The sequence below is a fragment of the Phasianus colchicus genome, chromosome 4 (assembly GCF_987193195.1).
Source record: "Phasianus colchicus chromosome 4, bPhaCol1.hap1.1, whole genome shotgun sequence".
NCBI classification, from domain to species: Eukaryota; Metazoa; Chordata; class Aves; order Galliformes; family Phasianidae; genus Phasianus; species Phasianus colchicus.
Window position 1 is genome coordinate 41,071,202 of NC_143439.1, and position 23,936 is coordinate 41,095,137.

At 33.8% G+C, this 23,936-nt stretch overlaps 1 long non-coding RNA gene across 2 annotated transcripts in view; it reads right to left on the reverse strand.

Annotated features, from left to right (window-relative positions):
- Window positions 1–23,936, reverse strand: part of LOC116239119 (uncharacterized) — a 328,962-nt gene that overhangs the window by 296,904 nt on the left and 8,122 nt on the right. The gene's annotated exons all lie outside the window — the stretch shown is intronic.

Below are 23,936 nucleotides of genomic sequence, written 5' to 3' on the forward strand. Positions count from 1 at the left end.
TGGTGCTGAGTGACCAGATAGGTTAAACCACAGCACCATCATTGGAAAATGACCAGCATCTACCATTTAAGAGGTAATAAGAAGTTAATTAATGAATAGTTCTTAGTTTTAGTAACTATATCCAACAGTTTCACTCTTAAAACCAATGTACTTCAGGTTCCCTCAGGGGTCATTACAAAGCACTTATTTTACCTTCAGATTTCCATACGTAATTTTCAAATAATCACTGAATATAAGAGCCCTAAAAAAAAAAAACACCACTGATTCCTGTTGCTAATTCTTAAGTGCACAAAAAATGTTTCACAGATATTAACCATAATTAACAGAAATATATCAAACTGACTTTTTAAGACAGTGTTAGCTGTTATCAAAACATATCATAAAAGAATACGCAGTTTTTCTTTTTTAACAATGAAAAGTAACTGCTTTTGAATACATTGTTATGAAGCTCCTAACAATATTGATTTTTCCATCATTTAAAATATGAATTATCATACTCCATTTTGAAGTGCTAAATTTAAAAGTGTTCGTATTGTCAACACATTAGAAAAACATATTATAACAGAGTCAGTGATTTTAACTAACATAGAGACATTTCAAAATTCATATCCATTTTCACACATTCACATCAGAATGAAAGTGATTCAGGTAATCTTCGTCTACATCAGGAAAGCTGAATGTTAAACAATCATTTTGAATGAGGGAACCAAAGATGAGAAAGGATGCGTGAAAGAATGAAAAAAGTGTAAGGCAAAAAGAATAGAGGATGGTAGCAGTGAAAATGAACATGAGTAGATTTCAAAGAAACATAATACATTTTCTGCTTGTATAGAGGCTAAAAAAACCCTACAAGCAGCAGAATGCTGCTAGAAAATGAATCACCTTCATTTCAGAATATGTTATGGAAGATTTGCAATGTACACTATGGAATTCATATAGGATGAGGAACATAGGAGGGAAGAATAACTCTTCACTGAATTAATGATATGTTGTGTATACCCTAAGGCAAGATCCTGAAGAAAACTGCGTCTTCATATAGTTAAAGACTGTATCATAAAACACAGGGCTATTTTAGAGTTATCTGGGCAGTCTTAAGTCAAAGATCATTCTAATGGCTTCTGTAAACAATTTGAATATATGCAAATACCCTAGATAGGTGCAAAATATGATCTTTATTGGTGGGTAATCTGAGATCATACATATATGTAGAACATGTTAAAGACAGTACATTATTTCTCAAAAACAGAGAAGATGAGTAAATTTTAGTGTTTCCTTGGGCTACGGCAACAAATCCCATCCACCCTTTTTCATGCTCAACAAAAAATATGCCTATCAAAACAGAGCAAAAAAAAATTGAAAAAAAAAACAGCAACAGCAGTGAGATATTGCACTTTTCAAGAGACAAACTATTAAAGTTCCCTTCATGCGCCAAACAGAACTGTCATAAACTATCTGTATGCAAGTACAAAGCATGTATTCCGTTTTCTGTCCAATTCATCTGCTCTACACATAACTTGAAAAGTTATTTTTATCATGCATAAGTGCATTACTTCTGACAACTTCACTAATGATATTCCTCACCAAATATCTAAAAATTATTCTGATAATAAAAACTGTTCTATAATTTACCACCAAAGATGGCACAATTATTTATCTTTTAAAATAAACTGCACAGACTGTTCTTCCGACATGAAATATAACCTTTCCAGCAGATAAGGTCACATCTTCCTAATGAGAACAGTTTCTGTTTGTTACTTAGATAGGCACAAATAGTGATAGTTTGATGTGAACTACAAAAACATTTGCTTTTATATTCTACTTCAAAAGTCATATCACTTAAATCAAAGTGTGTATCTATACATTATCTTCCAGAAATAAAGTTTCACAGAAATTTAGTAAAAGAAATTGTTTAACCATAAATTAGGAAGGAAAAGCTGGAGAAAATCAGAACCCATTCCAAATTATGAAAAGAGAAACAACATACACCACATTTAAGTATGGCAATCAACTTTCCAGTGGGCAACAGCTTAATTATTAGGAAAGGAAAAGAAAAAAATCAATTTATAATAATTATGCTTAAATAAAGAGTATTCTTTGTCCAGTGAAAAAAATACCCTCCAAAAAACACCATTCCTGAAATTAGATAGCATTTCTTTAGAAGCCACTCAAAGATATATATTATATATTTTAATAGTCAGCTCTTCTGGAGATTCAACAGTTTTATGAATGCAGTATGCAAATTAAGAAGATATATATTCTAAGTACCTTTATAACAAAAAGAATTACAGACCATCATGAGTCAAGAAAATCAATAAAGAATAACACCCAGAGAATAGTAAGCACTGGTCCCCTTTATATAGTAAAAGTTGCTGCTGCTATCACCATCACTGTCACTAAAAAAGTAGGATGGTAGAAGAAGGGGGAGTAATAGCTTGGGGGTTTTAAGGAATTTATTAACACCTTGAAAGGAAAAGGGCATTTTTTCTTCACTGGTAAATGAAGTTATTTTTCCATTTCAGAGAATATGCCAGGGGAAAATCTAGAGCCATAATCAGGTTAATTGAAATTATTTTGCCTCATATGTATGAGATTTCTGAATTAAAATTGGACATTAAACTTTTTTTTTCCAAAAGTTCCAAAGTGGAATATCAATTATAACACTGCTAACGTTGAAAAAACATGCATAACTATTACAAACTTTTGAATGAAGGCAATCTTTGGTGAATAATTTATTCAGAGTGTTTCATCAAAGATGTTTTCAACTATGATGTGGCTCTGGCAGCCTGGCCTTGTGACTGGCAGGGGCCCATGGCAGGGGGTTGAAACTAGATGACCTTTGAGGTCCTTTTCAACTCAGGCCATTCTATAATTCTATGATTTAACTCTTGCTGTATAAACAGCTGTGCTGATGGCAATAAGGAAACAAGGCTTTCACTTTCTTCTCCAGGCAACAAAATTACGCCTTCTGTCTTAATTGAGTTCTTTTTCAAAAAAAAAAAAAAATCATTTAAATTCTACAGAATATAGCCTGGTTGTAAAAGAAAAAAAAAAGATCATGAAGTTTGCACCTAGAATTTGGATGAAAATAATGATTTACACTTAACATTGCTATAAGATGTACTCTAATACTTTTTTTTTTTTTTTTTGAATAATAGTAAACAACTCAAGCCTCTGTTTTAGACACTTTCACGTTCTTAGAGCTGGTATCAAAAATAAATATTAAAATAAAATCACTAAGCATAAACTATTATTTTTCTTTGGACAGCCTGAAATAGCCCAAAAAAACATGAAACAAAGACTTCACAAGAAGTAACTAACTAGTATATACTAATCTGAGGAAAGAGCCTGATACTCTAAGACTTCTAACAAATATTTTGGTCAATTTCTACTAAGTAACTATGTATCTGTACAGAATGACGACTTTGCCCGTCCTCCAGGTATGCCCAGAGGGCAATGTAGGCTATAATGACCCATCTGTTCACTACTGGCAACTAGAAAACTACTAATGAAGACAGATGTGAGTCACCCTGTACAAGAAGGCTGCAGGGTGTTAATGAATCCACCTAATGGTCACTACCTGCCACTGCTGACTGATTGATGAGCAAAAGGGTTAAGCTTCAAAAGCAAAGACAAGTATTTCAGGTAATCATTAGTCTTGTTAGTGTACCTCTGTCACACTCCCTAATACATACATACACAGAAACTTTTAATGTTGTCTTTTCCTGTTTCAAAACAAAACATTAAAAAGCTTCTATTATTTTTCTTTGTACAGCCTGAAATACCCTGAAAACCATGAAAAAAGACATTATGAGAACTTGATTACCTTTACTGCCCAGAGAAATAAAGAATCCAATATTCAAGGTAATTTTTAAACAAGATACCTGATACTAAGTAGAAAAGCAATAATCTTAAAGGAAATAATTACCAGTTGCAAAATTCTATAGGTATTCACAATTCATAAAAAATATAATCTGATAGTAGCATAAGAAAGAAATTTTTACAGAGAGCTTCATTCACATGGGCTACAATGTAAGGGATTTTTTAACAATGATCACCACAGGAGTTAGTTATGGCTTAACTAATTCTGACAACTTCATGTGAAAGGTGATGACAACACAAAAAAACAGCTACTTATGAACAAATTACTGATGAAAATCCAACAATTCATCAATTACAGTGAGCTAGTATCAAAAGTATTGCAATGGAAAAACTGGAGAGGAAATTCTCTCTAGAGAAAAAAGAAAATCTCACCTTATGGTGAGAAGCGTTACAGCTTTGAGGTATTGTGAGGTGTTACATATACCAGGATTCACCAGCATTTTGTTAATAAACAGCTGCAATAAAGAAAACTCACACCACTATCTAGAAGCATACGTGAATAATACAATGTTAAAAAGTTAAATGTGAAGTTAATAAAAGAAAGAAGTAATTTCTAGTTAAGAACTTCTGAAGATAAGTGGATCTTTTACTTCTAGAATCTATTCATTTATTTTCTGGATATGACAAAGAGAACCAATCAATTTAATTTCTGATGTAACTCTACTAACAGGAAATCCAAAAAAAAGCCTAAGTGCTGCAAATCACGCACTGGGAATTATTATGTACCAACTGTACCAGATAAGTGTATATTAAAAAAAAAAAAAAATCAATCCTTGCAGTAATACTCTGTGAATAGCATGTTGCCCTAGTAGGTGGTTCCATAAGATGTGGAAGATGTCCTTACTAGAAGAGAAAGTTTTATCCCTCACCATGTTCATCTGTTGAATCATTACTATAAACTCATTCGCTCTCTGTGTTCTTAACTGTAAAGCAAACATCAAGATTCCAGCACATTCAGTCCAACAAGCATCAAACATTCACACAGGGAAGTGAGGAGAAAGGGATATACGGAGTAGATTTTAGGGTAACATGAATTTGAGAATTGTTTTTACACTCTTTTCGTAGGTGGAAATACAAGTAGACTTTTGGCTTCATAGAAGTCAGGAAATATTTTATCCAAACTACAACATAACAAAAAATGAAGTCTCAATAAAGAAAAGGTAATACTGAACAATATCTTAATTGAAGTATTATCAGACAAGTCTTTCCTATTGTTAAGCAGCAACGTTAGTTTGGAACACAATTGGATATACTTGTTAATCTTGTGTATTCATTAATCCTTTTTATTCCATTCATATTATAAAATATGTAAAAATATGTAATTATTTTAAAATCTGTATGAAACAAATGAGTCAGTAGCTCTCAAAAAGCTTACTGTGTACATAAGGAAAGATTTCCTGTAAATATAAGGAAATTTATGCCTGTTCTGTGAGGGTATAAAGTGCAGCTTTGCCTATATATGCACAAAGAAAGTCTCCAGTGTAAGCTGCCTCTTCAAACAGATCTAAATTCACAGGTGATTCAGTTCCCAGAACAGAAATGATTAGGCAGCTTTGGTATTTTTGCTCAAGGCAACAGAAGCTCCTCAAGATCCAATGACTCCTCTATATGATTTTTTTGCAAGAAGCTATCAACACTACAAACAGTACGAAACTTACTGTGTATGGCCAATTGATACATAGCAGAGGATTTTCTGATTTATTCTATGAGTATATATTATATTATTCTATATTATAAAGTATATTATATTATATATTATTCTATGAGTACTTAATAGCTAGTAAGGTTAAAAAAAATTTGAAGCAATGGATACCAAACATAGCTGAATTACACATTTATTCACGATAACATCAGCAAATGAAAGCTATCAGTTTAGAAACAAAATCATTCCTAGTACCTAAAAAAAAACACCAATGTTGTAATAGTGTATGTACAAAACGTTCTGAAGAGGACTGCACTGTTAGTTCACTCACCAATTGAGGACCTGTATTCAATTACTGGTAAATACTTATGATTACAGGAAAGCTGAGAAGGGACCTTTTAGAAGGGCATGTAGCAACAGGACAAGAGAAAATGATTTTGAACTGGAAGAGGGTAGATTTAGACTAGATATTAGGAGGAAATTCTTTACTGTGAGGGTTGTGAGGCACTGGAACAGGTTGCCTAGTGAGGTTGAAGATGCCCCCTCCCTTTGAAGCTTTCAGGGCCAGGCTGGATGGGGCTTTGAGCAACCTGGTCTGGTGGGAGGTGTCTATTCCTATAGCAGAGGGGTTGGAACTAGATGATCTTAAAGGTCCCTTCCAACACAAACCATTCCACAATTCTATGATTTTAGTAAAATTAGGTTATTCAGGCACACATTATTACATGTTCTATTTTTATCCATAGCATCCACTTTCCTTTAGGTGTGTCATCACAACTGAGAAAGTATTGTGAATTTTTAAGAACTTACAGTTTACACAGAAAACGCGTTTTTTTTCTATCATTTGAGTAGAATGTCATTTCCCAGTATATGCATACTCTACTCATGCTTCAGTCTCCTTACAGAAAAGATAGATTCCTGAAGGGGTGGTGGCAGTTTCATACTTAGATAGCATAGCACAGATACTAAACAAGCATTTAAGTTTAAGATTGTTTAGGAAAAACTGCTGTAAGTATTCACAGATTCAGGAAAACTGACATAAATGTAACTCATAAAATCATAGAATCCCCAAAGTTAGAAAAGACCTACAAGATCATCCAAGTCCAACCATCCACCTATCACCAACACTCCTCACTAAATCATGTCCCTCAACACAATGTCTAAATGTTCCTTGAACATCTCCATGGTCAGTGACTCCATCACCTCCCTGGGCAGCCTATCCCAGCATCTGACCACTCCATCTTAAAGAAATATTTCCTAATGACCAGCCTGAATCTTCCCTGGCAAACTTGAAGCTGTTCCCTCCAGTCGTATCACTGTTACATGAGAGAAGAGGCCAACATCAAGCTCACTACAACCTCCCTTCAGGAAGTTACAGAGAGTGATAAGGCCTCCCCTCAGCCTCCTCTTCTCCAGACTGAACTATCTCAGTTCCCTCAGTTGCTCCTCTTAAGACTTGTTCTCTAGATCCCTCACCAGCTTCACTGCCCTTCTCTGAACAGGTTCCAGGGCCTTCATGTCTTTCTTGCAGTGAAGGGGCACAAAACTGAACACAGTATTCAAGGTGCATCCTCACCAGAGCTGTGTACCAAAAGATGATCATTTCCTTTTTCCTACTGGCAACATTATTTCTGATACAAGTCTGGATGCCATTGGTCACCTGGACACACTGCTGGCTCATGTTCAGCTGAGCATCAGCCAACGCCCTCATGTCCATTTCCTCCAAATAGTCTTTCAGCCACTCCAGCCCAAGTTTGTAGCACTGCCTGGAGATGCTGTGGCCAAAGTGCAGGACTTGGCACTTGGTCTTGTTGAACTTCATCCCATTGGCATCAGCCCAGCTATCCAGCCTGTCCAGATTGCTCTGCAGGGCATTGCTACCCCCAGGCAGATCAACACTTCCAGAAAACTTTGTGTCATCTCAAAATTCACTGAGAGTGCACTTAATGCCCTCATCCAGGTCATCAATAAACATACTGAACAAGACAAGCACCAGTACCGACCCTTGGGGAACCTCATTCACAACTGGTTGCCAGCAGGATTTAACTCCATTCACCACTGTCATTTACCTCTGGACCCGGCCCTCCAGTCAGCTCCTTAGGCAGCAAAGAGCATAACCTGTCCAAGCCATGGGCTTTCAGCTTCTCCAGGAAAATACTGTGGGAGACACCATCAAAGGCTTTGCAGAAGTCAAGGTAGACCACATCAACAGCCTTTCCTTCATCCACCAGGCAGGTCACTAGATCATAGAAGATCAGGTTGGTCAAGAAGCAACCCTCCATAAAGAGACACATTCACACAGATCAGTGTTAGGCCTTCCCCCCCCCCCTTACTAGATCCAAAAGGATCTAGAAATCACTCATTCCTTCTCTCTCCTCAGCAACCTTTTACACAGGTAAACCCTACTCCAGTAAGCGTCCCTTTGCTCTTTAATTTAACTAACACAACTCAACCATTTTTTTTCTGTCTAGGAACAATCTCTCAATAATCTCAGTATTTTCCTCTAAACTCTCTAATTTCTCTGCGTAATATCAACTTGAAATGCACTAAATGTGACACAGATCTCCATATGAAGACTGCTTTATGTATCACTGCTACTAAGTACTAGTTCACATGCCTTCTAGGAGATATTCCATCTGCATATCCTAAGATAGCACCTGACTTTATCTTTTTATCAACATTGGATCCATTTTTACTCAAATTCAGCATAGGGATTGTTGGTCTTTTGTATTTCTCAGGGTATCCAGACCAAGACCACCTCCATATAATATAAGGATTATTATTGAATAAGAAGTTGGCAATATTTCTCCAAGCTTTGTTCATTTTTGTTGATGCTATATGAGAAGTACTACCAAATGAAATTCAATTTTCCAGTTCTTTGTCCAAAATAATTCAAGATGTTATTTTGTACTTCTTCAGTGGGAATTATTATTACAACATGAATTTTTAAAAGTTTAACTTCATTGCATAAAATGCCTTAATGATATTAACATAGTTGAAGAAATATTTTTATGGACTCTTCACCACAAAATGGAAATACAGTACATTTTAAGTATCATCCAGATCAATGCTTTGGATTTTCATATGAACTCTACTGCTGTTTTCTGAAGTTGTATCAGTATCTTGCTTCTGTCCTATTTTCCAGTTTAATAACAGCCCTAAATGTCTTTTTTTTTTTGTAATAAATTCCTTATTAATTCAAAGTCATAGTATTTTATTTTTAAGTACATATTTAACAATACCAAAAAAGATCTAAACATACTATGATTAGCAAACCATTTACATATTGATTTCAGTTCCTACAATAATTTTTTCAATAAAAATGTATATAACTTTATTGTATAAAGATTACTTTTTTGTATTGCAAAGAAATCAATTACACCTCATAAAAAGCCCAAATTACTTATCTATTGCACATTTATTTACATTCTACTTATATATCAATACTTATTTTGCCCAGTACTATAAAGAAATCAATTCTTATTTTGTCCAGTAGCACACAGAAATCTGGTGGCATAGCCAGTTTTGTGCCTTTCAGTGCCACACATTTACAATGTCAAAATTCTGCAGCAACAACCTTGCCCTCCACCTGGGCCATTTGCTCTATTTATGTGGAAGGGTTCCATGGAACAAGACTACTATCAGTGTAATACTGAAGGTAGAACAATACAGATGATGCAATCAAAGATTTCTACAGCAAACTACTTACAAACTCTAACCCGGTATTTTAGAAGAGCACTTCTGAGTAGCTTTTAATTCAGCTACATCAGAAGGGTATCTTCACCAGGACAACATGTTCTCAGTCAGGTTCAACTCTTGGTTTTGAAACATGAGACATGTTTCCCAAGATACATTATTTAATAATAGCAGACTATCTGTATCTTACTTTACTACTCTTCAAAAATACTTTAACCTATTTTTAGTGAAGATTTAAAAAAATTTAAAAATCAATACATTTGTAACTATTTCAGCCTAACTGAAGTTGAGCTGTTAATACCAGCCAGCAATCCCTCTGCAATGCTACCAATTTCACAATACAATGCAACCTTTCTCCTCTTAAATTTGTTTTTCTGTATCATGTCACAGAACCCTATTTCACGTTACGCAGCCCAGCATGCTACAGCCTTGATGCTGCCATCAAGCAATCATGATGCACAACTGCAATTAAATGCAGTAAAGTACCAGAATTTAAAAAAAAATAATCAGAAATATAGCAGATAAATATTTACTCACTGGAGGTCTTAAGTGCAAAATACATAGCAGTCATAGCTTAGGTGTTTGTAGGATTTATATATTTACGTTCTATTCACTTATTTCAAAAAAAAAAAAACTACTTTTTTTATATTGGGAATATAAAATTTGATGTATGTTCTTTCAAAATATAACATGATTTTCTTTTCAGGACATGGCTGAACAAAGGCAGATAAAACAATAAATTGAGATTTAGTGGTAACTGCTAAGGTTTCTATAATTTATTTGCTTGTTTTTGTTAACTTCAAATACAAGCACATCTTCAGAGATTTTCCCTGCACTTTCTGAAAGATCTTCTTTCTTGATATACTTTTTACTCTGCAGGACTCCTATTTACTTTGCATTTTCTTTGGTTAGAAGATCCAGTTCCTTGCAAAAACATTACTTTTTTCTTTAAAAAGTTTGGGCAAACAATGACACAGGATTACCACACAAACTTACAGTTAATAGTTATCAACTCCTAATCAGAATAAGTGCTGTAAATCTCACTAAATCCTTTTGTTTTTTATTCTTGAAACTATTTTTTTTTAACTAGTGGAAACTTGTATAAGTGTTGACAACTAAAAAAAAAAATTCAGACTTCATACCAAAAACAAACATTCTAACCTCCAGAAATTCAGATTAAGTTGCAACTTGAAAGAAACCCAATCCCAAAAGATTTAGTGATAAATATACAGTCACAGCTGAATATTTTAATGCTTTTGATCCTAAATTAGAATGAACTGATAATTAAAATTCAGCCTAGTCTTTAGAAGAAGGAATGAACATGGTAATGCTTGTAGGCATGTAAGTCAATCCATCTTTCTGCAATAATATAGATCCTATTAGTCAACTAAAGTTGACTGCAGACTCACTGACACAAAATTCTTACCAGCTTTGTGAAAAATCTTAATTTGGAAAGATATTCCTCCAATTTACAAGCTGCATTATGAACTTAAGTATTATTAGAAATCTGGGGATCACTGGAAAATGTTATGAATCCCTTTGCAATGGAATAAAAGCGTAAGTTCATATCTAATCTTTCCTGAACAGAAAATCCAATCACAAAGCTCAGGGCTAAGTCTAGTTGTAAGAGTAAGGTTTTCTGTCACTGCATTCGATCCCAAAGCACAGAGCTGAGTTTGGTTGACTGTTCACATTACTACTTTCCTCCCCCCAACAGACCCCTTAACTGTAGTATCCTTGCTAAAATCAAAAGACAACTTTATTTATTTTACCTGGACAGTTTGTATTTCAGGACTTTGATGTATGGAGATTTTTTTTTTTTTAGGGTAATTACACCACAGTTTTCATCAACTTAAATTACTGAGATGGATTCTCAGTCTTAATGCTTAATTAACTTTTCTTTGCTGATTTTATTTTTATTATAAATTTCTATTCATTAACTCTTAACCAAGACCTAAAGAGATCATTGTCAGCAGATATTTGGTTTAATTTGAAAATAGGAAGAATGTTCATTCAAAGTTCTATTGAACCAGATAGAAAAAAAAAATAAAAAGAGAACAACAAACATTCTCTGTCTCCACGTACATGTAAAAAAGTTATTTTTTTCTTTTCTAAACCTTCCCACCAAAAAGCACCAATTTTCCCATCTTTCCTGAATCTGTCTAGTTTTGTGCATTGCTTCTTCCTCATAAAAGTGGTACTAGGTCCTCTCAACGCTTTTATATACCCTCCTGCATATGCATTTATGACATTATTTCTTCTCCTCCTATGTCAAGGACAGATTTACACATCCAGGAAAGACTAAAGGGGTTAATTAGAGGTAAAGGAATGAAAAATAAAAGAGCCAGTAAGGAATAATTCTACATTAAGACACTTTAGCACAGCACATCTGATCATGTGCCAAGGGTAAGTCACCTCCCAGTGATGTAGGTCCACCCATTCACATCACTGCTGGGTCTTAAATCCTTGACATGAGATAACTTATTACTTTCCTCATTAATTATCATCTGAGAATATTCCCAGATGGGAAACTCTAATTCACAGCAAACCTTTGCAATACACTCACATTATTTCAGAAGAGATCCTCAGACAGCTTTCTCACCTTCCTGCTATCCTAACACAAGCAGTTTTAAGAGCTCTTTATAGTTGCACAACTGTCTTTCTTATAACACTCTTGAGTTAAAATGTTTTGTTTTAAATAAATTTTTTTTCTCTGCTTTGCATTTACATACAAATATTTTCAAATTTCAGAAGTCCCATTGCTAAAGCATAGCTGTAAGTCTAAGTTCTTTGAACTTTAACACAGCTTTTCACCTTGACAAACCGATTTGCCTCTTTCCGTCAAGAAATTAGATTTCTGTCTTCTATCATAGAATCACTTGCTTCTTGTTTAATGAACACAGAAGTTACCTCCAGTGCACACAACTTTGAAAAAAATTATGCTTGGCATTATTCTATCGCTTAACACCCCAAATTGGTAGTATCTATCCCCTTTATCTAACAGTTCTTTACAGCAACAGTGAGGGAAAGTAGAAAAAAATGTAAGAACACACTTTTACAAGAGTTTCCTCATACACACTTGTTCACTCCACATTTTGTAAAAAACATGAAAATTCAGTCAAAAGAGAAAATACAGTTGCTAAAAGAAAAAAAAATGCTTAAGATGATAAATCAGTCTATAAAAACTTAAGAATATAATCAAACAAAAATAAAGCACTTCAGATTAAAGAAAAAATTGCTTTAAATCCTATAACTTAAGCATAAGTTAACTCCGCATACTACCAGCTGCAAAATTCTGCCATGTAAAATAAAACACCTAGAGCATTTAAGTTATTCAGTTAGAAACATTTCCAAACTGAAAAGCACAGGTAATTTACTCTAAATACATTTTTATGTATTCCTACTGGATCTTAATGAATTCTGAGAGAAGCTGTGACTATGAATCATTAAATTTTAACCTTGATGCATGATTTCAAGCATGTAAAAACACTCAGCCCCACAGTCTCTACAAACAACATGTAAAAAGTTTATTTTAGGGATTTTACTGTGAAATAAAAGAGTAAAATACTGAGAAATTGTGGGCTTTAAGTGTTGAGGGGGAGGAAGTTGTTTATTTTTTTCAATTTTCAATATAATTTTAGTACTTTTACATCCTGTAGAGAAAATCTTTATATCTGAAATACAGTTACAGATTAGTTTTAAGTAGTAGGAAAAAGCTGAAGTGACATTACCTTCTTTTCTTCCTGTAATTCATTTTTACTTCACGATACTATGGCACGAGGATGTCATTTTTTGTGCCTTCTTTTTGATGCTGACATTTTTATATTGTAGCACAGTTCCATTTAGAAAGTTAAAGGAAAGATTTATGAGGCTTCGTTTTTGAATGATTATCTAAATACATTCAATGAAAGGCTATTCTCCTGTTATGAACAGCATCTGTCTGCAGTAACTAATGAAAGCCTAGATTACTTACTAATGGGAGGAGTCCCACAGTACTGTAAAATTTTGCTGTGAATCCAAAAGCAGCAACACAAATCATGTTTCAATAACAGCAAAATCATGTAGTTGCTATCAAAGGATGACTCAAATCCTTCGAGAGAAAATGGAGAAAAAATAAAAAGCATACAGAAAATATGACATACCAATTTTTAGATATGTTACTGTACCACATGTAAAACAAAGTTATAAGTGAGTTATGAGGCTCTAACTCTAGATATGAAATAATGAAATCAGACAGAATAGATCTCTTTGGATAGCAGCAACTCTCTAAAGAGCTGTTTTATGATTTAGTTTTAGGAAGATGACATTAAGGAAATCACTTTAAATACACAAATTATTATAAAAATACACAAATTATAAAAATTATACATAAATTTTTATGACCACTTCAAATGCCATTTCAATTAGTCTGGAAGGGACTTCAACTACGACACATTCTTGGACAACAAATTAAGACCAAACATCCTACAAATAATGCATTCTGAATTTTGAAAAACTTCTCTTTCCAAATTCAAATGCATTTAGAGAAGTAGTCTGAAAACTGAAGCTCAAATCAGATTAATATTTAGCTTTATTTGAAAATTCCACAGATCCAGGCTTCTGGTATGTACACCAGTGATTTCAAATAAAGATTCTGAAGTCTCATCTTTCCAGAACTATTCATATTAACATCTTATTTCACTGAGAGTTAAAGAATCGGATGCACAGTCTAAAATCTGAAGTATTTTTGTTTGTTTTTAAAAGAAATTCAAGGCAGACATTTATACTCACACACAAGAAATAATGGTCATACACACATTTTCTAGTATCTTAATGATCGCTTGTACAGTAATAGTCTAGCGTACAGTATCCTAAAGAGCACTTCTACAGGAAGATACAGACCTAAATGAGATTCTTTCCTCTTAACACAAGGCTATAAAGTCAGCTAGGAAAAACACTTCCCTATATTCTTTTTGATAACAAGTATTTTCAAAGAAAATAGAAGCAGATGTGTTAAAATTTAGTTAATTAAGGACCAGTTTCACTATTGCTCAGGATCTTAAATTCAACCATCACTTGAACTTTCATATCTTCAAAGAATTCATCCTTTTTCATTAGTTACAAACCTTGCAGATCACCTCCTCTGGCTCTGAGTTGCTCAGGGATCTACTTGACCATATCCCATGAGGATTGCTCTGAACGCTCAGAGTGCTCAGGAGAGCTAAGTTGATTGATATTCAACATCCTCCTCAAAGCACATTCTAACGTGCAAAAAGACAACCAAGTACAGCAAGAGACCAGTCTGAATGAAAAGTCAAAACCTCAAGCATATTGACAAAAGTTAATTATATATACTTTTTTTAAAACAAGCCACGAAGTATGAAGTATGGATTTTCTGTAAAATAAACTTTTAAAAATGCGTTCATTGTTCTGAAACCACAGCAAAATTAATAGCTGCAAGGATTAATTTTCCAATGAAATAAGAAAAAGATGTCTGATTATGTGAAAGACTTTGCTGTTCCTGAGCTCATATACTTCACAAAGAATCCTAACTGCTGTAGGTAGCTCTGAAAGTAACTCCTCTCATATATTTCCATGGGTCCTACGACAAAGAGCACAATAACACTAATTGATAGAACAAATGTTCAATAACTGTCAATGAATGTCAATGGATACTATTTTTTTTTTACACATGGAGGAATTCAACTCTACACCTTCAATTCACCTGCAATTCCAGGTCAGACACAATTTTGTCAAATTGTTCCTCTGCTGCCATCTGTCACACAGCAATAAAATGTAATGGAATAATGGTGGGAAGGTTCCATACCATCAACATCCACCTCTGACATTGTGAGACTAATGACACAGGAGACATACTTTCAGAACAACACTTGTATATATAAATGAATACACATATATGTTAGAATAATTCAGTTAAATCAGAATGATGTAAGAAACTATTTATAGAGAGCAAACATAACAATTTTGGAATGAACAGTTAAAAAATAAAATACCCTAGTATATTATGTACTGAGTCACACCATGTTTCTGAAGTCCTTGCCCTTCATGAAGAAGTTTAAACTCGGTGTTTTCTCATTAATTTTCTAAAATGCATTCTTTTTCGTCTCATGACAGATTAAGCAACATTCTAATGTAAAGGAAAGGGCAAAAAACTGCTGCTGCTGGAGAGCACCTTCCTATTTCTTGGCTATACTTATGCTTTTTTAATAAACCGGAAATATATTATATAATACCTAACAGACAAAAATAAAGTAAAAATAATACTTACATATAAGGATTCACTACAGAATGTATGAATTTTGCTTGCTAGATATACCTTAATTGTACTACAAACCACATAATAGTTTTATTTTGTTACACTGCAAAGTCCTTCAGGCAGGTTTTCACCTCATTTCATCATTTGCTTGATCACCACACCACTCCATTTCAATTTCCTATTAACATCAATTTGTTTCACTTAAGATATTTTGATGGGTAATGCTTAAATTACAGAGAACAGCTTCAGTTAACTGCTAACAAAGTCTTGATGATTTACACCTCTGCTGCAGTCTTGTGATTCCAGAGAAGGAACTATGCTGTAGAAACTTCTTAAAATGCTTTTTCACTTACTTTAGACTTTCTTATTTTAGTTCTTAAGCTGCTTCTTAAGTCATACATAGCACATCAAGCAAAGCACAGGCCTCTCTCCAAAGCATGCAGTGGTAACTGCCATAAGAAAGTACTGATTAACAATATAACTTCAAACTAGGCAGACTAATAATATTCAATAAAATGCATGAAAATGGCAAATATTAAAAAAAAAAAAAAGTAGGTTATCATAGTCCGCATCAAGAAGTTACAGTCCACAGCCCTAAGACTGTTTCTTCTATGGAAGAGCAGTCAGGTGCTAGAATAGGCTGCTCAGGAAGGTGGTTGAGTCACTGTCCCTGAAGGTGTTCAAGAAGTGTTTAATTATATCTTCAAGGGATATGGTTTAGCAGGGAAATACTGAAGGTAGATGGATAGTTGGACTAAATGATCTTGGAGGCCTTTTCCAGCTTTGGTGATTCTATGATTCTATCTTCATGGCCATCAAATGCACATCAAATTATATTCTATTCCAGATTCTATGAAAGTTAGACCACACTTGACAGGTCTTTTTCATGTGACATAAATGAAAATTCAAGGTTTGTATATGTTTTTGTGTCATTTTGGTCTACAACGTACATATGTCACACTTTTTTATAGTTGTTTGTTTGCTTGCTCAAAAACAAATTTGTGGTCTAAGTTGCTGTTTTACAACACAAGTACATTTATGTACTAATCACAAGCAGAGACTGATGATAAAGAATTAATTGGGATATGCATGTTTCCCTGAGGAAGTAACTTTTACCTGATTGGTACAAAGAAATATCCACACAAAATACCTCAGAATTTGTGTGTACTTTTTGACCAGACATATATTACCTCATCTGCACAAAATAATTTTCCTATTAGAATTACTTCAAGAAGCAAAAGCACACTAACTACACTCCACTTATAAAAAGAAACAAAGTGGTCTGTAGATTGAATGTGGTCTTCAGTAATCAGAAAGCAACTAGTTCAAATACAGTACATTTGATAGATACATCTCAAATCTCAATCACCAGTTCTAAACCCAATCACTATAATCCACTGAAGTATTACATGATTTCTAACAAATTAATTTTATGCTCAACATATCATTAATATCATATCCTCAGAATATTATATGAACGGATGACCAGCTGGTCATCCCTTCAGCTTGTTTATGGAGCACCATACATACAGTATTTTGAGATGGATGCTTTGTCACTATTAATAAAATGCAATTCCAAGATAACCTTGCATATTTTTAAATTTATTCAATAATTTTAGTATTGCAGTCTGTCCCATCTGAGAAAAGAACTCATTTTTCCTTCGTTTTACACATGTAACCTCAGAATCCTCAAAAAATATCAGTTAGTGCTAGTATTCCTTCTTTATAAATGCATATCATCTATAGCCATCGTATGCATTGCCATGATGAAAATTGATATGCTTACAAGCTTATACATTCACATGTTAGTCTTTAACACTAAGAAAAAATTAAAACCTCTTATCTCCAACATCTAAAGTACTTTAATATTATCATTCTTATAAAAGAAGCATAAAGCTGTTAAATTTTCAGGGTAAAAGGGTAACAGCACCATCAAGTGTCTTCTGTAAGGCATTATTTACTACTGCTTTAGTGCGTGATGGACAATAATGCTTGCTCTAGTTATGCACAGAATAGACTTACAATTACTGTAAACTGTAACAGATTAGGTTTTATAGGAATCTGATTAATTTTGAAGTCCATAGTAAGAATAAGCATACTGAATTTTAAACTGTTAAATCTGCAGAATTATCTGCATTTTATTATCACACTAATAAAGAAATAGTATGATATTTTTAGTGGAATAGAACCTTTTCAGGGCAGAAAATATGTTCAAATAACACAGTAGAAGGTCTCTGTGAGTTGGATGACCCTGATGTCCAGCCTACTTTCTATGATCTAGGAAAACGTTGAGCAGACAGCAGCCTCTCATCAAACAGACTTAACGTCTTTGGCAGCAAAAAAAAAAAGTGAACTCCAAGCTGTATCCCATCTAGAGATGACAGCTGTATTAAAAAAAAAAAACATTAGTTTATGAGTTTGAAGAAATGAAGCTGAATTACTAACAGTAAACTGTAAAAATGGAGAGTATATTTTTACACAGTTTCTAACAAATCTGTTCCGTATTCAATATATCATTATTCTCAGAATCACAGGAATAAGACTGGTGATACCTCCAGCTTATGTTTAATACCAGTTAGTATTAACTAACATTCTTGCTTCTTTTCGGACAACACTTGACAAGCAAATGACCTTGTAACAGAGCAAAAGTATCATATACACTCACACAAATGCGTATTAAACGTACTAAACATTTTTTACCTCATGAAATCATAAATTTTTCATTATTATAGAAACAAATTAATAGTTAACGATGTTAATGTTTTTAGAAATGATTTAGGCCTCTCAAATCCAAATTTTTAAAAAAATAAAAAAAAATGTCGGGTATTATGATGAGGAGAGGTTTGGCCTCTTCTCCCAGGCAACAAACAGGCCCCGAGGAAACGGCCACAAGTTGTAGCAGAGGAGGTCTAGATTAGACATAAGGAAAAGCTTTTTCTCTCAGAGTGGTCAGGCACTGGCATGGCTGCCCAGGGAGGTGGTGGAGCTACAGGATCTGGTTTAGTGCCTGTGGTAGCAGTGGTGATGGGAGGACGGTTGGACTAGATGATCTTCTAGGTCCTTTCCAACCTTGTGGTTCTATGATTCTATGATTATCTTCTGTTTTACATAGATAATGCTTTTTTGGAGATGTACCCTACTTACAGAGCAGAGAACCTTACATGACTGAAAAACATTTCAGCTTTGCATGAACAACTTAAAATTCACAGCTGATTACAATGAAGAGTAAAGATTTTCTGATAAAAAGCTGAAATGCTGAAGAAAATATTAGATGTGGTCTCTGCTTTTAAAATACATATCACATGCCTTAATCGCTTGCTAATGCAAATGAACACATTTCCAAATAAAATTAATACAAAAGAAAACTTTACTACAGAACAGCATTATCCAATTGTCGAACTGGCATTTCTAGCCATAATTTAAGATCTACAAAAGAATATTCAGCACAAATTTACTGTGAGTCAGAAAATCAGTTTTAAAATACTTTCTTGCGTAAAGAAAGTGAAAATATTTGTATCCCTAAATTTCTGCATGTTATTAAACAAAAATCTGTGCTTGCTAATCACTATAGCTAATGCCTATTACTGATTGTCACTGTTGGGAGTCTTGTTCATTATTACCCAACATTTCAGTAATCAAATGTATACCAGGCACCTCAGTCTATAGATTGCACAGCCCAGAATCAGTGTAATATTTTATTGCACAATATATATACTGAGAACAGTGATTTAGGGTTAAGAAAGAAATAGATTACAATAATTAAATCATGGTTTCTCAGTTATGGTAAATGCACATCATGATGGCTCCATTAAAGTGAATTTTTATGGCATATTAACTCTTGAAAGCAAAACAGAGGGAGTAGATTCTTAAAGATCTGATTGAGGAAATGTGGCAGATTGACTGTTTTGGGCTTTTTTGTTTGTTTTTTAAATGGATGAATTCAGTAGTACTAACAACATATGGAACAATGATCAGAACAAGTGAAATATAAATGCATCAGATCAGAAATTAAGTTATTTTTATGCAGCAATATTCACTTTTTTCTAAAGTTATTAATGTGGTTCTTTATCCTTGAGCCCTGTGCAATATAATATATAAGTGTGAGGAAACAAAGACTAATGGCAGTTCTAGTAGATAAGGTATATGTATTGACAGTGTAATTATGTGTGTATCTGCATTAAAAAGACATGCAGTATCATCTTTCAAAAGGAGAAATATGATAAAAACAAACTGAGAAGTACAGAAAAATTCTGAGTGACTACTTTCCTGTAGTCACTTGTTCTAAATATTATTTTGGTTGCCTTAATGCTTTTAATGCAAAGGTGTTTTGCATTATTACTAAATCATAACTATGAGCTTTTTGAGTTGTCTAAATGTAATTTTATTATTCATCTTTGTCTTAAAGTACCAAGAAGCATTTACCAAGAATCAACATCTTACTCTGTTCAATTATTCTACTACAATTTTTTATACATGTAGTGAATTAAATTCAAAAATAATTGAGCATAACTTGAGATACTGACATTCAATATCTAAATATTTATAAATGTATGTGTAAAAATGATTTATGCAAACAGAAATGCGATAGAAATAATTTGGACTTGAAGTGATTAAAGATGACCCAGTGTACTCTTTTTCAAACTCAAAAATAATAAAAATGCTGTCATATATACAACCATTTTTAAAATCTGCAGTAAAATTAATATAAATTGATTGTTACTTAACTTACTAACCTGTACATTATCCAGGTAAAGTATCTTATCTGTAATGGAACTAAAAAGCTTTTTAAAAACACTGACAAAGACTGAAGAATAAATTGATGCACTCTTAATAACTCTAAATCACCTAACGTTTTATGCCAAGAAGTGTTGACAATACCAACTTCAAGGTCATTGTCAACTTGGTAAGTCATTAGCAAATAAAATATGGCTTAATTGGAGCAAACTCAGCAAGGAACTGCATTATTTTAAGTGAACACTGCAATATAACTTGAAGAAGAATTAGTAATCGCCACTCTCGTTGACAATGAAATGGATGAAGAAGGTGCTTTGTAACTTTTTTCTATGACTTTCTCGTAATTAAATATGGAAATAGATTCCGCGAAGAATTAAAAGTCCCTGAGTGCATTAATTCAGGCACTAATGGACTGCCTTCCAGTGTTACAGCACACAGGTAGTTCCCAGCATGTTGCCTACATTAGCTAATAGATCAGTGTCAGACTCCAGCAGTACTCTTAGTTTGAATATCCTATGCTGTAAAGCAGGTTTAGCCTAATTACACACTCTGTTTTAAAAGGACATACTTTTCATATTCTGAAATACTCTCTCGAATATCACATGCTTTGATGAAAAACCTTGAGTTAGATCTGAGATCCAGTTGCCCAAAGATGTATTCCATGCCAACAGTGACTATGCAGCCACCTCACTAATCCATAGCATAACAATTTTAAGTGGCTTGTTCTTAAAAGATCCTTCAAAAAATAACCTTATTTTAATATTTTTCCTCTTTCCTGCAAAAAAAAAAAATCACAAACTTTATAACACAGTTATGCTATTTAGAGATTATAGCATTTAAATAAAGGGAGATCCTCTCAGCATACATTCTCTTCTCTCTTCATATTCTGTTTAGACACAATTTTCTCACTTTATACCATCTCCTCCAGCTCTCCCTTCAAACCACACTTGACAGGCAAACAGACCTAAATCTGCAGAGTTCCTTAGGTCCCAGTCTGAAATAGCAGCCCTTACACATTTCTAAAGCAACTGCCAATCTATCAGAACATATAAAATTGAACAGATGTTTTTTAATCTAACTCAGTGATACTTAGAGTATATTTTAAAACAGCAAAAATATTTGCATCATAAAATAAGATATATTTTTATTGAAGATCTTGCAAACTTATATTCGTAACAAAGGGTCTACCTTAGCACCATAATGCAAATCCATTGCTCTTCCTTGGCACTACATATATTCAGCATATTCAGCATGTACTTTAGTTTAAAATTTGCAAGTCAAATGAAATACTTACACGTTAATACTTAAATACACACTTAACTGCTTTGCTGGACTGAAGCCTTCACTTTTTTTTTTTTTTTACTGTGAAAGTGTGCTTTGGGAATTGAAGTTATCCAAAATACCCGAAGTAACCATAGTAAGAAAAAAGCAGCAACTTGAGGGACCTCAAAGAAGTGGATCAGGGTTGGAAAGGCCAACAAAGGAGGTCTGACCTAAAACTAGTGGCTGTTTAAAATACTCAATTCAAAAAATTACCAACAACTCAACAAAAAAAGATAATGCTGTAACAGCTGTTGAAGATGCTAGAATATCACTTAAAATAGCGTATTATCCGCTTAATAATTTAATTATTGTATTCATATTCTATTCTGCTTCACTTTGTGCTATTAAACTTTACCTATGAGCACTCATTAAATGATTAAAGATTATGTACTGTACTTTAAGCAATTTCATATTAAACAAGAACAATTGTGCTTTGCTAATAAGGAAAGACTGTCTGAAAATAAGAAATAAAATGATAAATAGACAGAAAACAGAATTGCTTGCCCTATAGTTCAAAGTTTGTTGTCTCCCAGGATCACAATGCCTTAGCTTTGTAATGTTGGTGTGCATCCCTCATACGCTTGAGGGCTGTTATTGCTTATATACCTACAGACAAAGTATTAATAGACTGATCCTGTAACAAGTATTAAGAAATGTATAACTGCAGAAGGTTTCTCCACTGAAGTTAAGTCTTTCAAACGAATTGTAACACCATAACGCGATGGAAAGCGCAGCAATAATAGAAGAGTAGCAAAGCCCTAGGCTGCAGCAAGTAAGAATAAGTCCAAACACAGCAGCACTGGACAGAGAAACAAAGGGGAAAAAAAGTCTGCTTACCCTTGAAATGCCTCAGGTAGGCAGGGATCTCCAGTGAGATACCCATGCTTTCAATGTCAACCCTTAAATAAGGTCTGGGAAGAGGTGGATCCTGGCTCCACCCCATCTGGTCAGTCAGGCACACTGCATGCACCTGAGCTCCCCTGGGTTGGCCCTGCCTTCCCACCTGGTGCTCAATCACTGCTTCAGGCTGTGGCTTAGCATTTCCGCTACACAACTCTTTAGGACAAGTGAAGAATTGTCCCATTTTTAGAGATATATTTGGGCAACAATATTTGGACATGATTAGCTCTGATCATCACAGAAACAGAAACATATCAAGAGAGATAATATTTTATTAAAACAACTGACACAGGAAGAAAAGTTCAATTAATAAAAAAGCAGCCTTCAAAGAATCACTTAAATGTTTTTAAAATAACTACTACAAAAATTGCGATCTCAAGCTAGGACCAGTGTTTCAATGTCTAAAACCTAACCAAAACATGGAAATGAAATCTGAGGCACTAAGGAAAAAAAAAAAAAAAAAAGAGAGAAAAAAAATTTTTTAAATATAGAGATATTTACATATACTTATATACCTGCACACAGACACACACGATGCTCTTCTTACACATTATATTGGTGCAACAACATTCACAAAAATATGATTCTTAACAAAAATACTGAATATTGGATTTAGGGGAGATACAGATTGGACATAAGAAAAAGCTTTTTACAGTAAGGATTTTGAGGCAGTGGCACAGGGTGCCCAGAGAGGTGGTGGATGCCCCATCCTTGGAGACACTCAAGGTCAGGCTGGACAGGCACTTGAGCAACCTGATCTAGCTTTAGGTGTTCCTGTTTATTGCAGGAGAGCTCGACTAGATGAACTTTAATGGTTCCTTTTAACTCAAACAATTCTATGACTCTAGGAATTGCTTGTGTTAGAAATAGGTCTGAACTGGATTAACTAAATGACTCTGCTGCCCCCTAATGCATTTCTTGGAAAAATTATTACAGGGAAAGACAGTAAAAGAGAAATGATTAATTATTCTCTATTGTTTAGGTTAATTATGAACTATAATTCATTCTTTGTAATTAGAATTGCTTGAGAATCCTCTTTTTGTCATTAGTGCTATATATAGTTGAAGTCACTGCTTCAGAATCATCTATAATAAACAACAGTGAACATTAGCTATATTAGCCCTTCAAATGAAAAATACCTTTAATTTGCAAATTTTTTTTTGAGGAGATGCAATAGAAACATTAAAGAACATACTTTTTATTACAAAAATGTTTTTTAAAAAAACATCTCACATCAGAATATGGGCTATAACCCACGATTTACAGAATTTGAATCCACCATGGCTCAGAATCTTTTTAAAGTACAACTGCTAATCTTTAAAAGTCATCCCATAATTAAAACAAAAGTCTGCTTTACAGTGTTGAGTTGATATCAGATTTATGACCCTTCAGCTCTAAAAGTGATTTAACTGTTTGAGAATTTTTAAAAATGTAATTACTTCAACAAAGCAGGAAGCTGAGCTAGAACTAAAAATGGAGGCAATTCAAAAAGTCTTTCGAGTAACA